The following is an 18,085-nucleotide window of genomic DNA, read 5'->3' as shown; positions in this document are numbered from 1 at the left end:
AGCTCTGGCGGCCACCCTCAACCAAGCGGGCAGACCCGTGGCCTTTTTTTCACGCACCACCCACGCTTCAGAAATCCGCCACTCCTCAGTGGAAAAGGAGGCCCAGGCCATAGTGGAAGCTGTGCGGCATTGGAGGCATTACCTGGCCGGGAGGAGATTTACTCTCCTCACTGACCAACAGTCGGTGGCCTTCATGTTCGATAATGCACAGTGGGGCAAGATCAAGAACGACAAGATCCTGCGGTGGAGGATCGAACTCTCCACCTATAACTCCGAGATCTTGTATCGTCCCAGAAAGCTGAACGAGCCTCCTGATGCCCTGTCCCACGGCACATGTGCCAACGTCTCTGAACCTTCCACGAGGACCTCTGCCACCCGGTGGGTCACCCGGTTCTATCACTTCGTAAAGACCCGCAACCTGCCCTACTCCATCGTGGAGGTCAGGACAGCCACCAGGAACTGCCAAATCTGCCAGAGTGTAAGCCGCACTTCTACAGGCCAGAGAAAGAGCACGTGATAAAGGCTTCCCGTCCCTTTGAGCGCCTCAGTCTGGACCTCAAAGGCCCCATTCCCTCCACCGACCGCAACATGTACTTCCTGAACGTGATTGGCGAATACTCCCGGTTCCCATTCGCCATCCCCTGTCCCCACATGACCGCGGCCACGGTCATTCGAGCTGTCGGCACCATCTTTACCCTGTTCGGTTTCCCCGCGGACAGACAGAGCGATAGGGGGTCCTCCTTCATGAGCGGCGAACTGCGTCAATCCCTGCTCTGCATGGGCATCGTCTCGAGCAGGACGACCAGTTACAACCCCCGGGGGAACGGTCAGGTAGAGAGGGAGAACGGAACGGTCTGGAAACCAGTCCTGCTGGCCCTACGGTCCAGAGGTCTCCCAGTTTCCCGCTGCAGGAAGTCCTCCCGGACGCCCTCCACTCCATCGGGTCACTGCTGTGTACAACAACAAATCAAACACCTCACGAAGTCCTCCTTGTCTTCCCTAGGAAGCCCTCCTCCGGAACGTCACTTCCGACCTGGCTGGCAGCCCCGGGACACATCCTGCTCCGAAAACATGTGCGGACGCACAAATCGGACCCGTTGGTCGACAGGGTTCATCTCCTCCACGCGGACCCTCAATACGCCTGCGTGCGTTCCCCGACGGCCGACAGGACACGGTCTCCCTGCGGGACCTGGCACCCGCCGGAGCTCCACACACACACCCTTTCACCAATCACCCCCTCCCTCCCACCGGCACACCCCACAGCCGTCCCCTCCGGAGCTCCACCCCCCCCCCCAAAACCAGTCACCCCCTCCCTCTCACCGGCGCACCACACAGCCGCCCCCTCCGGAGCTCCACACCCCCGCCCCCAACACCAGTCACCCACTCTGGAGCTCCACACCCCCCCTCACAGATCCCCTAACACCACTCACCCCCGCCCTCCCACCGGCGCCCCCCACAGCCGCCCCCTTCCAGGGTGGATCGGTCCTTCCCCCGGTCCCGAATAGGGATATTGGAGCGGGAGGAGGCATCGTGACGCTCCCAGAGACGAGGGGGCCTGAACCAGAGCCTGCATCACCACCGGGGCTAAGCCGATCGGCGAGGATGACCAGGGCACCAATTCGACTCATCAAATCAGTATAGTAAAGCAAGAAATGTCTCTGTAAATAATTTTTTGGGTTGCCCAGTAAAAGCGGCATTGTAAGTAGTACTAGTAGTTGATATCGGAGCATAGCCGCCGTGTTAGCGGCATCCTAGGTACCGATTCTGTAAACCCCTACCACCATACGGCCCACGACCCCGCCGGGTTCTTTTTCAACAAGGGGTGAATGTGGTGGTATGTATTAGGGGTATTAAGGTACCCTGTGATGCCGAGTGCATATTGGTTGATAGACACTGGGTCCCGAGTGGATCAGCCGCATACTGGCTCCACCCTGTAAGGCGGAGTATAAGAGCCCGGGTTCTCTCAGCAGACGCATTCTGTAACTGTGCAATTGGGGAAGAAGTCTGCATAATAAAGCCATTGTTCGACTCCTTCTCGTCTCGTCTCGTGAGTGATTGATTGTGCTACACCCTGTGCCTGTATACAGATAACCATTTACTGCTCAATAATCACTGGGAGCAGGGGACAGACAGTGTGGTCCGGGAGCCCCCAATTAAAAAGATGTTTCAGAGACCTCTGTGCTGTATATAGTTAACCATTTACTGCTCAATAATCCCTGGGTGCAGGGGACAGGCAGTGTGGTCTGGGAGCTCCCAATTAAAAAGCTGTTTCAGAGAGCTCCGTGCCTGTATATAGTTAACCATTTACTGCTCAATAATCCCTGGGAGCAGGGGTCAGGCAGTGTGGATCCGGGAGCCCCGAATTAAAAAGCTGTTTCAGAGACCTCTGTGCCTATATATAGTTAACCATTTGCTGCTTAATAATCCCTGGGAGAAGAGACAGGCAGTGTGGTCCGCGATCCTGCTATTAAAAAGCTGTTTCAGAGACCTCTGTGCTGTGTATAGTTAACCATTTACTGCTCAATAATCCCTGGGAGCAGGGGTCAGGCAGTGTGGCTCCGGGAGCCCTGTTGAAATCTTTAATTTGAAGGGATCTTAACCCGCCGAACTACGCCAAGTTGGGGGAAGCTTAGTAGATGAATCAAAGTCCTGGCGCAACACGACAAGTTGTAAGATTTAATATTTCTGGACTATGCCAAGAATTCCTAGTATTATTCGACTGTGTAAAGTTGAAGGAATTTCTATCAATTGCACTACTCGGTTACCAGAAGCACTTTGCGAATACTGGGACTCAGCAGAAATTTCAGTTAAAACTTCTCAGGTGCCAATAAGAATTGTTTTATTTGTCGTCGCTTGATTACAATTTGAAAGTCATTTAAAAGGCAATTCGTAGACAATTCGAAGCTTTCAGAGAATTACAGACATTATCTTTTTGCTTCGGCAGACAGCTCGAAAGTAACTTGAAGGTCAAAGTCTGGCAATGGAACATGAAGAGAGAGAGAGAGAGCTAAACTTCAGCTAAACTCAAACTCAAAGTACAAAACAGACTAACAGACTGACAGACTGACAGAATCAAAGACAGAGCCCCCTAAAGACAACTAAAAACAAACTAACAGAAAGACTATGAAGGACAAAACTAACACCCCGAAGAAGACAACTATTAAAGAACAGACTAAGAGAATTAAAGACAGACAATTAAAGACAGACGAACAAACTAACAGAACACAACACAACAACATAACACAACACAAAGACTAACAGAAAGACACGAAAACTGGCGGGCGGAAACTTTTCAGTTATACACTTTCATGTCTGTCTGAAGTCATCTAATCACACCCCAATATAATCCGAATTGGTTTGGGTTAGACTCAAACACATTTGATTTGATGGCAAGCCGTCCATCTTCAATGTGCAGCATCAGCTTTTAATTGTTTCATGTCTTCATGTTCTGGAATGTGATATTCTGACCAACAAAAACTGGTCTTTTGCTGACTTAGCTGTTATCTGCATTGTGAACAATGGTGCCTTCATGTTGCTGTGGTATTCAGTCCTTGTCCTTGACAATTAGCACAAGCAGTGTCAAGTTGTCTTGCAACTGTGCTGTTTTAATGTCACACTGACTTTGAAAATATGCATTTGCCAGAACAACGGACCTCGGTAAAAGTGAATTATGCTGTATAAATGGGTATTTAAAACTGGGGTTTAATATTTATGCTTAACAGCTATCTTTTACCTACACTAGTTGTATTCGAAATACGTGGCTTCAACAAGCCCCCAATTAAAAAGCTGTTTGAGAGACCTCTGTGCTGTATATTGTTAAACATTTACTGCTCAATAATCCCTGGGAGCAGGGGTCAGGCAGTGTGGACCGGGAGCCTCCAATTAAAATGTTGTTTCAGAGACCTCTGTGCCTGTATATAGTTAACCATTTACTTCCTCTCAATAATCCTTGGGAGCAAGGAACAGGCAGTGTGGCCTCGGGAGCCCACAGATATAAAGCTGTTTCAGAGACCTCTGTGCTGTATATAGTTAACCATTTACTGCTCAATAATCCATGGGAGCAGGGAACAGGCAGTGTGGCAGCGGGAGCCTACAGTTAAAAAGCTGTTTCAGAGAGCTCTGTGCTGTATATAGTGAACCATTTACTTCTGAATAATCTCTGGGAGCAGGGGACAGGCAGTGTGGTCCGGGACCTCCAATTAAAAAGGTCTTTGAGAGACCTCTGTGCTGTTTATAGTTAACCATTTACTGCTCAATAATCCCTGGGAGCAGAGGACAGGCAGTGTGGCTCCGGGATCCCCTAATTAAAACGCTGTTTCAGTGACCTCTCTGCTGCATATATTTAACCATTTACTTCCTCTCAATAATCCCTGGGAGCACGGAACAAGCAGTTTGGCCTCGGGAGCCCCGATTAAAAAGCTGTTTCAGAGGCCTCTGTGCTGTATATAGTTAACCATTTACTTCTCAATAATCTCTGGGAGCAGGGGAAAGGCAGGGCGGCCTGGGAGCCTCCTATTAAAAAGCTGTTTATGTGACCTCTGTGCTGGATATAGTTAACCATTTATGTCTCAATAATCCCTGGGAGGAGGGTCAGTCAGTGTGGCCACGGGAGCCCCCAATTAAAAAGCTGTTTCAGAGACCTCTGTGCCTGTATATAGTTAACCATTTAATGCCCAATAATCCGTCGGAGCAGGCGACAGGCAGTGAGGCCTCGGGAGCCCCCAATTAAAAAGCTGTTTCAGAGACCTCTGTGCTGTATACAGTTAACCATTTACTTCTCAATATTCCCTGGGAGCAGGAGACCGGCAGTGTGGCTCCGGGGGCACCCAGTTAAAAAGCTGTTTCAGGGGCCTCTGTGCTGCATATAGTTAACCATTTACTGCCCAATAATCCGTGGGAGCAGGGGACAGGCAGTGTGGCTCCGGGAGCCCCAGTTAAAAAGCTGATTCAGAGACCTCTGTCCTTGTATCTTGTTAACCATTTACTTCTCAATAACCCCTGGGAGCAGGGAACAGGCAGTGTGGGATGGGACCCCCAATTAAAAATCTGTTTCAGAGACCTATGTGCTGTATATATTTAACCATTTACTTCCTTTCAATAATCCCTGGGAGCAGGGAACAAGCAGTTTGGACTCGGGAGCCCCAATTAAAAAGCTGTTTCAGAGACCTCTGCGCTGTATTTAGTTAACCATTTACTGCTCAATAATCCCTGAAAGCAGGGGACAGGCAATGTGATCCGGGAGCCCCCAGTTAAAAAGCTGGAACAGTGACCTCTGCGCTGTATATAGTTAACCATTTACTGCTCAATAACCCCTGGGAGCAGGGGACAGGCAGTGTGGTCCGGGAGCCCCCAGTTAAAAAGCTTTTTCAGAGACCTCTGTGCCTGTATATAGTTAACCATTTTCTGCTCAATAATCCCTGGGAGCAGGGAACAGGCAGTGTGGTCCGGGAACCCGCAATTAAAAAGCTGTTTCAGAGACCTCGGTGCTGTATATAATTAACCATTTACTGTTCAATAATCCCTGGGAGCAGGGGACAGGCAGTGTGGCCTCGGGAGCCCCCAATTACAAAGCTGTTTCAGAGACCTCTGTGCTGTACATAGTTAACCATTTACTGCTCAATAATCCCTGGGAGCAGGGAGCAGGCAGTGTGGTCCGGTGGTCCCCAGTTAAAATGCTGTGTCAGAGACCACTGAGCCTTCATATAGTTAACCGTTTACTGCTCAATAATCCCTGGGAGCAGGGGACAGGCAGTGTGGTCCGGGAGCCCCCAGTTAAAAAGCTTTTTCAGAGACCTCTGTGCCTGTATATAGTTAACCATTTTCTGCTCAATAATCCCTGGGAGCAGGGAACAGGCAGTGTGGTCCGGGAACCCGCAATTAAAAAGCTGTTTCAGAGACCTCGGTGCTGTATATAATTAACCATTTACTGTTCAATAATCCCTGGGAGCAGGGGACAGGCAGTGTGGCCTCGGGAGCCCCCAATTACAAAGCTGTTTCAGAGACCTCTGTGCTGTACATAGTTAACCATTTACTGCTCAATAATCCCTGGGAGCAGGGAGCAGGCAGTGTGGTCCGGTGGTCCCCAGTTAAAATGCTGTGTCAGAGACCACTGAGCCTTCATATAGTTAACCGTTTACTGCTCAATAATCCCTGGGAGCAGGGGACAGGCAGTGTGGCCTCGGGAGCCCCCAATTAAAAAGCTGTTTCAGAGACATCTGTGCTGTATACAGTTAACCATTTAATTCCCAATAATCCCTGGGAGCAGAGGAAAGGCAGTGTGGCCTCGGGAACCCCCAATTAAAAAGCTGTTTCAGAGACCTCTGTGCTGTACGTAGTTAACCATTTACTGCTCAATAATCCTTGGTAGCAGGGGACAGGATGTGTGGCGCTGGAAGCCCCTAATTAAAAAGCTGTTTCAGAGACCTCTGTGCTGCATATAGTTAACCATTTACTGCTCAATAATCCCTGGGAGCAGGGGACAGGCAGTGTGGCCTCGGGAGCCCCAATTAAAAAGCTGTTTCAGAGACCTCTGTGCTGCATATAGTTAACCATTTACTGCTCAATAATCCCTGGGAGCAGGGGACAGGCAGTGTGTACTCGGGAGCCCCCAATTAAAAAGCTGTTTCAGAGACCACTGTGCTGCATATAGTTAACCATTTACTGCTCAATAATACCTGGGAGCATGGGACAGCCAGTGTGGCCTTGGGAGCCCCCAATTAAAAAGTTGTTTCAGAGACCTCTTTGCTGTATAAAATTAACCAATTACTTCTCAATAATCCCTGGGAGCAGGGGACAGGCAGTGTGGCTCCGGGAGCCCTCAATTAAAACGCTGTTTCAGAGACCACTGCGCCTGTATATAGTTAACCATTTCCAGCTCAATAATCCCTGGGAGCAGGGGACAGGCAGTGTGCTCCGGGAGCCCCCAATTAAAAGCTGTTTCAGTGACCTCTGTGCTGTATATCGCTAACCATTTACTGGTCAATAATCCCTCGGAGAAGGGAACAGGCAGTGTGGCTCTGGGAGCCCCTAATTCAAAAGCTGTTTGAGAGACCTCTGTGCTGTATATTGTTAAACATTTACTGCTCAATAATCCCTGGGAGCAGGGGTCAGGCAGTGTTGACCGGGAGCCTCCAATTAAAATGTTGTTTCAGAGACCTCTGTGCTGTATATAGTTAACCATTTACTTCCTCTCAATAATCCTTGGGAGCAAGGAACAGGCAGTGTGGCCTCGGGAACCCTTAATTCAAAAGCTGTTTCAGTGACCTCTGTGCCTGTATATAGTTAACCATTTCCAGCTCAATAATCCCTGGGAGCAGGGGACAGGCAGTGTGACCTCGGGAGCCCCCAATTAAAAAGCTGTTTCAGAGACCTCTGTGCTGTATATAGTTAACCATTTAATTCCCAATAATCCCTGGGAGCAGGGTACAGGCAGTGTGGCCTCGGGAACCCCCAATTAAAAGGCTGTTTCAGAGACCTCTGTGCTGTATATAGTTAATCATTTACTTCCCAATAATCCCTGGGATCAGGGTACAGGCAGTGTGGCCTCGGGAGCCCCCAATTAATAGGCTGTTTCAGAGACATCTGTGCTGTGTATAGTTAACCATTTACTTCTCAATAATCCCTGGGAGCAGGGGACAGGCAGTGTGGTCCGGGAGCCCCCAATTAAAAAGCTGTTTCAGAGACCTCTGTGACTGTATATCGTTAACCAATTACTTCCCAATAATCCCTGGGAGCAGGGGACAGGCAGTGTGGCCTCGGGAGCCCCCAGTTAAAAAGGTGTTTCAGATACTCTGTGCTGTATTTCGTTAACCATTTACTGCTCAATAATCCCATGGAGCAGGGGACAGGCAGTGTGGTCCGGGAGCCCACAGTTATGAAAGCTGTTTCAGAGACCACTGTGCTGTATATAGTTAACCATTTATTTCTGAATAATCCCTGGGAGCAGGCGTCAGGCAGAGTGGCTCCGGGAGACCCGAATTAAAAACCTGTTTAAGTGACCTCTGTGCTGTACATGGTTAACCATTTACTGCTCAATAATCCCTGGGAGCAGGGGACAGGCAGTGTGGCCTCGCAGCCCCCAATTAAAAATCTGTTTCAGAGACCTCTGTGCTGTATATAGTTAACCATTTACTTCTCAATAATCCCTGGGAGCAGGGGCCAGGCGGTGTGGCTCCGGGAGCCCCCAATTACAAAGCTGTTTCAGAGATCTCTGTGCTGTATATAGTTAACCATTTACTTCTCAATAATCCCTGCGAGCAGGGAACAGGTAGTGTGGTCGGTGAGCCACAATTAAAAAGCTGTTTCCGAGACGTCTTTGCTGTATATGGTTAACCATTTACTGCTCAATAATCCCTGGGAGTAGGGGAAAGGCAGTGTAGCCTCGGGAGCCCCCAATTTTAAGGCTGTTTCAGAGACCTCTGTGCTGTACGTATTTCACCATTTACTGCTCACTAATCCCTAGGAGCAGGGGTCAGGCAGTGTGGCCTCGTAACCCCCCAATTAAAAAGCTGTTTCAGAGACCTCTGTGCTGTATATGGTTAACCATTTACTGCTCAATAATCCCTGGGAACAGGGAACAGGCAGTGTGGCTCCGGGAGCACCCAACTAAAAAGCTGTTTCAGAGGCCTCTGTGCCTGTATAGCGTTAACCATTTACTGCTCAATAATCCCTGGGAGCAGGGGACAGGCAGTGTGGCCTTGGGAGCCCCCAATTAAAAAGCTGTTTCAGAGACCTCTGCGCCTGTATATAATTCACCATTTACTGCTCAATAATCCCTGGGAGCAGGGGACAGGCAGTGTGGCCTTGGGAGCCCCCAATTAAAAAGCTGTTTCAGAGACCTCTGCGCCTGTATATAATTCACCATTTACTTCTCAATAATCCCTGGGAGCGTGGAACAGGAAGTGTGTCACCGGGAGCCCCCAATTAAAACGCTGTTTCAGAGACCACTGCGCCTGTATATAGTTAACCATTTACTGCTCAATAATCCCTGGGAGCAGGGGACAGGCAGTGTGGCCTCGGGAGCCCCCAATTAAAAAGCTGTTTCAGAGACCTCTGTGCTGTATATAGTTAACCATTTACTGCTCAATAATGCCTGGGAGCAGGGGTCAGGCAGTGTGGTCCGGGAGCCCCCAATTAAAAAGCTGTTTCAGAGACCTCTGTGCTGTATATAGTTAACCATTTACTGCTCAATAATCCCTGGGAGCAGGGGACAGGCAGTGTGGCCTCGGGGGCCCTGTAGCAGCCAGGTATTTCAAATACAACTTGTATAGGTAAAATATAGCTGTTGAAGCATAAATGTTGAGCCCCAGTTTTAAATACCCATTTATACAGCATAATTCACTTTTACTGAAGTCCGTTGTTCTGGCAAATGCATATTTTCAAAGACAGTGTGACATTAAAACAGCACAGTTGCAAAACAATTTGACACTGCTTGTGCTAATTGTCAAGGCCAAGGGCTGGATACACAGCACCATTGTTCACAATGCAGATAACAGCTAGGTCAGAAAAGCTGATGTTGCACATTGAAGATGGACGGCTTGCCATCAAATCAAATGTGTTTGAGTCTAACCCAAACCAATTCGGATTATATTGGGGTGTGATTAGATGACTTAAGATAGATATGAAAGTGTATAACTGAAAAGTTTCCGCCCGCCATTTTAGCGTGTTGTCTGTGGAGTATTGTCTTTGGGGGGTGTGTGTTGAGGAGATGTCTTTGTGTTGTCTTTCTGTTAGTTTAGTGTTTTTTTTGCCTTTGATTCTAGTCTCCATTTTAGTTTATGTCTTTTGGGGGTTCTGTCAGTCTAACAGTCTGTGTCAGTGATGTTAGTCCACTTTTGACTTTGAGTTTGAATTTAGCTGAAGATTAGCTTTCTCTCTCTCTTCATGTTTCATTGCTAGACTTTGACCGTTTAAAAGTTACTTTCGAGCTGTCTGCCTAAGCAAAGAAAGATAATGTCTGTAATTCTCTGAAAACTTTGAATTGTCTACGAATTGCCTTTTAAATGACTTTCAAATTGTAATCAAGCGACTACAAATAAAACATTTCTTTTTGGCACCTGAGAAGTTTATACTGCAAATTTCTGCTGTGTTCCAGTATTCACAAAGTGCTACTGATAACCGAATAGCAGAGATAATATAAATTCCTTCAACTATACACAGTCGAATAATACAAGGAATCGAACAACTTGACATAGTCCGGAAATAGTACAAATCTTACAACTTGTCGTATTGCGCCAACTGTTTCAGATACTCTGTGCTGTATATTGTTAACCATTTACTGCTCAATGATCCCTGGGAGCAGGGGACAGGCAGTGTGGCCTTGGGAGCCCCTAATTTAAAAGCTGTTTCAGAGACGTCTTTGCTGTATATGGTTAACCATTCACTGCTCAATAATCCCTGGGAGCAGGGGACAGGCAGTGTGGTCTCGGGAGCCCCTAATTAAAAGCTGTTTCAGAGAGCTCTGTGCCTGTATATAGTTAACCATTTACTGCTCAATAATCCCTGAGAGCAGAGGACAGGCAGTGTGGCCTCGGGAGCCCCCAGTTAAAACGTTGTTTCAGTGACCTCTGTGCCTGTACATAGTTAACCATTTACTGCGCAATAATTCCTGGGAACAGGGACAGGCAGTTTGGCCTGGGGAGCTACCAATTAAAAGCTGTTTCAGAGGCCTCTGTGCTGTATAGAGTTAACCATATAGAGTTAAAAGTGCAGTGTAGATTAGTGTCTGATTGGCTGAAGCTGCCCCCACCCTAATTGCTGAGAGGCAGTTATCTGGCAGTCACCTGAGGCCTGTTAAGGGGCACAAAGGTACACATTGTATTCTTCTTTTGAAGTTTTACTGTGAGTCATCCTAAAGTCTGTATAAAAGAGAGACAGAAAGCGCACATTAGTAAGCATTGCGCAGGTCAAGGACACACAGCCTCAGTGGAGAGATACAGACCGAGTGAGAATTATGTAATTTGGTGCAGTGAGGTAATTCGGTGAAGAGTGGGAAAGGTGCTTTTTCCCGACTGTTTTGTTCTCTCTCTTTCTTCGGGCCTAATTTCGGGAGCCGTTCTGAGGAGGAGGAGCAGTCTCTGTGAGTATAAAAACCTAACGGAAACTTCCTGTTGTCCAGTTTTTTCCCCAAAAGTGACGTCAGAGGGAAGCTGTGATCTGATTGGTTGATAGCAAATCTGCCCCAAATTAAAAAAAACACACAGCTAAACTCATAAACTTAAGTAAAACTAATTAATTAATTAGTGATGGCTGGTCAGGTGATGTGCTTGAGCTGCTTGATGTGGGAGCTGGCAGATCCCATTGCGAGCTGCAGCGACCACATCTGCAGTAAGTCTTTGCTGCTCGAAGAGCTCCGGCTCAGAGTTGATGAGCTGGAGTCTGAGCTTCAAACACTGAGGCACATCCGGGAAAGGGAGACTTACCTGGACACTGTGTTTCAGGAGGCAGTCACACCTGTCAGTGTAAGTAGTTTAAATCCTGCCAGTGGCCAGGGACAGCAGGGTGTGACTGCAAGTCAGGCAGGTAAAGGGAACCAGCAGTCAGGAACTCAGGAGCCTCAGCCCTTGACTCTGTCCAACAGTTATGAGGCACTTGCTCCCTGTGTAGATGGGGAACAAGGCTGCAGGAAGGATGTGTCAGCTGACCAAGGCACCATGGTTCAGCAGGCCATTCAAGGGGAGGGAGTAAATAGGCAAGTTGTAGTTGTAGGGGATTCTATTATCAGGGAGATAGATAGTATCCTTTGTGAGCAGGATAAAGAGTCCCGCATGGTATGTTGCCTGCCCGGTGCTGGGGTGCAGGACATCTCTGACCGGCTTGAAAGGATACTGGAGAGGGAGGGGAAGGATCCAGTTGTTGTGGTCCATGTCGGTACCAACAACATAGGCAAGTCTAGGAAAGAGGACCTGTTTAGAGATTATAAAGAGCTAGGATTCAAATTAAAAAACAGGTCCTCAAGGATCATAATCTCCGGATTACTGCCCGAGCCACGTGCAAATTGGCATAGGGAGGCAAGAATAAGGGAAGTTAACACGTGGCTGAAAGAGTGGTGTGGGAAAGAGGGGTTCCTTTTCATGGGACACTGGCATCAGTTTTGGGACAGGGGGGACCTATACCGTTGGGATGTTCTCCAACTGATCCGAGCTGGGACCAGTGTTCTGGCGGAAAGAATAAATAGTGTGGTCAACAGAACTTTAAACTAAAGATTGGGGTGTGGGGGGGGGGGGGGGGGGGGGAGGGAAAGTCAGGGAACTAAGAGGTGAAGTAATCAGTGGGAAGCGTAGCTGCTTAGGAATTAAAAAAAGCACGAAAAGACAAAACTCAGGAGAGGTTACGATAGTCCCCATCCCACAAAATATGACACAGTGTGTGGAAAGACTCAGTAAACCAAGGTCCACCACACTAAGAAAACAAAAAGGGACGGTCAATAGAGAATTAAAGGTGCTATATTTAAATGCGCGCAGTGTATGGAAAAAGGTAGATGAGCTTGTGGCCCAGATTGTGACTGGCTGGTATGATGTGGTAGGCATCACAGAGACATGGTTGCAGGGGGTTCAGGACTGGCATTTAAACATCCAGGGGTTCACAACCTATCGAAAAGACAGGGAGGTGGGCAGAGGGGGTGGGGTTGCCTTGTTAATTAGGAATGAAATTAAATCAATAGCACTAAATGACATAGGGTCAGTTGATGTGGAGTCTGTGTGGGTAGAGTTGAGGAACCACAAAGGCAAAAAAACCATAATGGGAGTTATGTACAGGCCTCCTAACAGTGGTCAGGACCAGGGGCACAAAATGCACCACGAAATAGAAAGTGCATGTCAGAAAGGCAAGGTCACAGTGATCATGGGGGACTTCAATATGCAGGTGTACTGGGTAAATAATGCTGCCAGTGGACCCAAGGAAAGGGAATTCATTGAATGTTTACAGGAGGGCTTTTTGGAACAGCTTGTGATGGATCCCACGAGGGAACAGGCCATTCTGGACTTAGTGTTATGTAATGAGCCAGACTTGATTAAAGATCTTAAAGTAAGGGAGCACTTAGGAGGCAGTGATCATAATATGGTAGAATTCAATCTCCAATTTGAAAGAAAGAAGGTAGAATCAGATGTAAAGGTGTTACAGTTAAATAAAGGTAACTACAGGGGCATGAGGGAGGAACTGACGAAAATCGACTGGGAGCAGAGCCTAGTGGGAAAGACAGTAGAACAGCAATGGCAGGAGTTTCTGGGAGTAATTGAGGACACAGTGCAGAGGTTCATCCCAAAGAAAAGAAAGGTTATCAGAGGGGGGATTAAGCAGCCATGGCTGACAAAGGAAGTTAGGGAATGCATCAAAGCAAAAGAGAAAGCCTATAATGTGGCAAAGAGTAGTGGAAGTCAGAAGATTGGGAAGGCTACAAAAACAAACAGAGGATAACAATGAGAGAAATAAGGAAAGAGAGGATCAAATATGAAGGTAGCCTTGCCAGTAACATTAGGAATGATAGTAAAAGTTTCTTTAAATACATTAAAAACAAACGGGAGGCAAAAGTTGACATTGGACCGCTCCAAAATGACGCTGGTAATTTTGTGATGGGAGACAAGGAAATAGCTGAGGAACTAAATAAGTACTTTGCGTCAGTCTTCACAGTAGAAGACATGAGTAATATCCCACCAATTCCGGAGAGTCAGGGGGCAGAGTTGAATATGGTAGCCATCACAAAGGAGAAAGTGCTCTGGAAACTAAGAGGTCTAAAAATTGATAAATCTATGGGCCCAGATGGACTACATCTTAGAGTTCTAAAGGAGATAGCTGAAGAAATAGTGGAGGCGTTAGTTATGATCTTTCAAAAGTCACTGGAGTCCGGGAAAGTCCTAGAGGATTGGAAAATCGCTGTTGTAACCCCCCTGTTCAAGAAGGGAACAAGGAAAAAGATGGAAAATTATAGGCCAATTAGCCTAACCTCGGTTGTTGGCAAGATTCTAGAATCCATTGTTAAGGATGAGATTTCTAAATTCTTGGAAGTGCAGGGTCAGATTAGGACAAGTCAGCATGGATTTAGTAAGGGGAGGTCGTGCCTGACAAACCTGTTAGAGTTCTTTGAAGAGATAACAAATAGGTTAGACCAAGGAGAGCCAATGGATGTTATCTATCTTGACTTCCAAAAGGCCTTTGATAAGGTGCCTCACGGGAGACTGCTGAGTAAAATAAGGGCCCATGGTATTCGAGGCAAGGTACTAACATGGATTGACGATTGGCTGTCAGACAGAAGGCAGAGAGTTGGGATAAAAGGATCTTTTTCGGAATGGCAACCGGTGACGAGTGGTGTCCCGCAGGGTTCAGTGTTGGGGCCACAGCTGTTCTCTTTATATATTAACGATCTAGATGACGGGACTGGGGGCATTCTGGCTAAGTTTGCCGATGATACAAAGATAGGTGGACGGGCAGGTAGTATGGAGGAGGTGGGGAGGCTCCAGAAAGATTTAGACAGTTTAGGAGAGTGGTCCAAGAAATGGCTGATGAAATTCAACGTGGGCAAGTGCGAGGTCTTGCACTTTGGAAAAAAGAATAGAGGCATGGACTATTTTCTAAACGGTGACAAAATTCATAATGCTGAAGTGCAAAGGGACTTGGGAGTCCTAGTCCAGGATTCTCTATTACAGGTTGAATCTGTAATTAAGAAAGCAAATGCAATGTTGTCATTCATCTCAAGAGGCTTGGAATATAAAAGCAGGGATGTACTTCTGAAGCTTTATAAAGCATTAGTTAGGCCCCATTTAGAATACTGTGAGCAATTTTGGGCCCCACACCTCAGGAAGGACATACTGGCACTGGAGCGGGTCCAGCGGAGATTCACACGGATGATCCCAGGAATGGTAGGCCTAACGTACGATGAATGTCTGAGGATCCTGGGATTATAGTCATTGGAGTTTAGGAGGTTGAGGGGAGGCCTAATAGAAACTTACAAGATAATGAATGGCTTAGATAGGGTGGATGTAGGGAAGTTGTTTCCATTAGCAGGGGAGACTAAGACCCGGGGGCACAGCCTTAGAATAAAAGGGAGTCACTTTAGAACAGAGATGAGGAGAAATTTCTTCAGCCAGAGAGTGGTGGGTCTGTGGAATTCATTGCCACAGAGGGCGGTGGAGGCCGGGACGTTGAGTGTCTTTAAGACAGAAGTTGATAAATTCTTGATTTCTCGAGGACTTAAGGGCTATGGAGAGAGAGCGGGTAAATGGAGTTGAAATCAGCCATGATTGAATGGAGGAGTGGACTCGAAGGGCCGAAGGGCCTTACTTCCGCTCCTATGTCTTATGGCCTTATGGTCTTATAACCATTTACTGCTCAGTAATCGCTGGGAACAGAGGACAGACAGTGTGGCCTGGGGAGCTACCAATTCAAAGCTGTTTCAGAGACCTCTGTGCCTGCAGAAAGTTAACCATTTACTGCTCAATAATACTTGGGAGCAGGGGACAGGCAGTGTGGCTCCGGGAGCCCCCAATAAAAAGTTGTTTCACAGACCTCTGAGCTGTATACAGTTAACCAGTTACGTCTCAATAATCTTTGGGAGCAGTGGTCAGGCAGTGTGGCCTCGGGAACCCTCAATTAAAAAGCTGTTTCAGAAGCCTCTGTGCTGTATATAATTTACCATTTACTGCTCAATAATCCCTGGGAGCAGGGGACAGGCAGTGTGGTCCGGGAGTCCCCAGTTAAAAAGCTGTTTCAGAGACCTGTGTGCTGTATATAGTTAACCATTTACTGCTCAATAATCCCTGTGAGCAGGGGACAGGCAGTGTGGCCTCGGGAGCCCCCAATTAAAAGGCTGCTTCAGAGACCTCTGTGCTGTGTATAGTTAACCATTTACTTCTCAATAATCCCAGGGAGCAGGAGACAGGCCGTGTAGCCTCGGGAGCCCCAATTAAAAAGCTGTTTCAGAGACCTCTGTGCCTGTATGTAGTTAACCATTTACTTCCCAATAATCCCTGGGAGCAGGGGACAGGCAGTGTGGCCTCGGGAGCCCCCAGTTAAAAAGGTGTTTCAGATACTCTGTGCTGTATATAGTTAACCATTTACTGCTCAATAATGACTGGGAGCAGGGGACAGGCAGTGTGGACCGGGAGCACCCAATTAAAAAGCTGTTTCAGAGACCTATGTGCTGTATATATTTAACCATTTACTGCTCAATAATCACTGGGAGCAGGGGACAGGCAATGTGGTCCGGGAGCCCACAGTTAAAAAGCTGTTTCAGAGACCTCTGTGCTATATATAGTTAACCATTTACTTCTGAATAATCCCTGGGAGCAGGGGACAGGCAGTGTGGTCCGGGAGCACCCATTTAAAAAGCTGTTTCAGTGACCTCTGTGCCTGTATATAGTTAACCATTTACTGCTCAATCATCCCTGGGAGCAGAGGACAGGCAGTGTGGACACGGGAGCCCGCAATTACAAAGCTGTTTCAGTGACCTCTGTGCCTGTATATAGTTAACCATTTACTGCTCAATAATCCCTGGGAGCAGAGGACAGGCAGTGTGGACACGGGAGCCCCCAATTAGAAAGCTGTTTCAGAGACCTCTGTGCCTGTATATAGTTAACCATTTACTTCTCAATAATCCCTGGGAGCAGGGGACAGGCAGTATGGCCTCGGGAGCCCCCAATTAAAAAGCTGTTTCCGAGCCCTCTGTGCTGTATATAGTTAACCATTCACTGCTCAATAATCCCTGGGAGCAGGGGACAGGCAGTGTGGCCTCGCGAGCCCCCAATTAAAAAGTTGTTTCAGTGACCTCTGTGCCTGTACATAGTTAACCATTTACTGCGCAATAATCCCTGGGAGCAGGGAGCAGGCAGGTTGGCCTGGGGAGATACCAATTAAAAGCTGTTTCAGAGGCCTCTGTGCTGTATAGAGTTAACCATTTACTGCTCAGTAGTGCCTCTGAACAGAGGACAGACAGTGTGGCCTGGGGAGCTCCCAATTCAAAGCTGTTTCAGAGACCTCTGTGCCTGCAGAAAGTTAACTATTTACTGCTCAATAATCCTTGGGAGCAGGGGACAGGCAGTGTGGCTCCGGGAGCCCCCAATAAAAAGCTGTTTCACAGACGTCTGCGCCTGTATATAGTTAACCATTTACTTCCCAATGATCCCTGGGAGCAGGGTACAGGCAGTGTGGCATCAGGAGCCCCCAATTAAAAGGCTGTTTCAGAGCCCTCTGTGCTGTTTATAGTTAACCAGTTACGACTCAATAATCTTTGGGAGCAGTGGTCAGGCAGTGTGGCCTCGGGAACCCCCAATTAAAAAGCTGTTTCAGTGACCTCTGTGCTGTATATATTTAACCATTTACTGCTCAATAATCCCTAGGAGCAGGGGACAGGCAGTGTGGTCCGGGAGCCCACAGTTAAAAAGCTGTTTCAGAGACCTCTGTGCTGTATATAGTTAACCATTTATTTCTGAATAATCCCTGGGAGCAGGCGTCAGGCAGTGTGGCTCCGGGAGCCCCCAATTAAAATGCTGTTTCAGAGACCACTGCGCCTGTATATAGTTAACCATTTACTGCTCAATAATCCCTGGGAGCAGGGAACAGGCAGTGTGGACCGGGAGCCCCCAATTAAAAAGCTGTTTCAGAGACGTCTGTGCTGTATATAGTTACCCATTTACTTCTCAATAATGCCTGGGAGCAGGGGACAGGAAGTGTGGCTCCGGGAGCCCCCAATTAAAACGCTGTTTCAGAGACCACTGCGCCTGTATATAGTTAACCATTTACTGCTCAATAATACCTGGGAGCAGGGGACAGGCAGTGTGGACCGGGAGCCCCCAATTAAAAAGCTGTTTCATAGACGTCTGTGCTGTATATAGTTACCCATTTACTGCTCAATAATCCCTGGGAGCAGGGGACAGGCAGTGTGGTCCGGGAACCCCTAATTTAAAAGCTGTTTCGGAGACGTCTTTGCTGTATATGGTTAACCATTTACTGCTCAATAATCCCTCGGAGCTGGGGGCAGGCAGTGTGTCTCTGGGAGCCCCTAATTAAAAGTTGTTTCAGTGACCTCTGTGCTGTACAGAGTTATCCATTTACTTCTCAATAATCCCTGGGAGAAGGGGACAGGCAGGTTGGCCTC

General features: G+C 47.6%; 1 long non-coding RNA gene across 1 annotated transcript in view; it reads left to right on the top strand.

The window, feature by feature from the left end:
- LOC140399568 (uncharacterized) overlaps positions 1-18,085 on the top strand; it is a 600,283-nt gene that overhangs the window by 116,906 nt on the left and 465,292 nt on the right. The gene's annotated exons all lie outside the window — the stretch shown is intronic.

Source organism: Scyliorhinus torazame, chromosome 23 (genome assembly GCF_047496885.1).
Source record: "Scyliorhinus torazame isolate Kashiwa2021f chromosome 23, sScyTor2.1, whole genome shotgun sequence".
NCBI lineage: Eukaryota > Metazoa > Chordata > Chondrichthyes > Carcharhiniformes > Scyliorhinidae > Scyliorhinus > Scyliorhinus torazame.
This window is presented reverse-complemented; position numbering and strand designations above follow the sequence as displayed.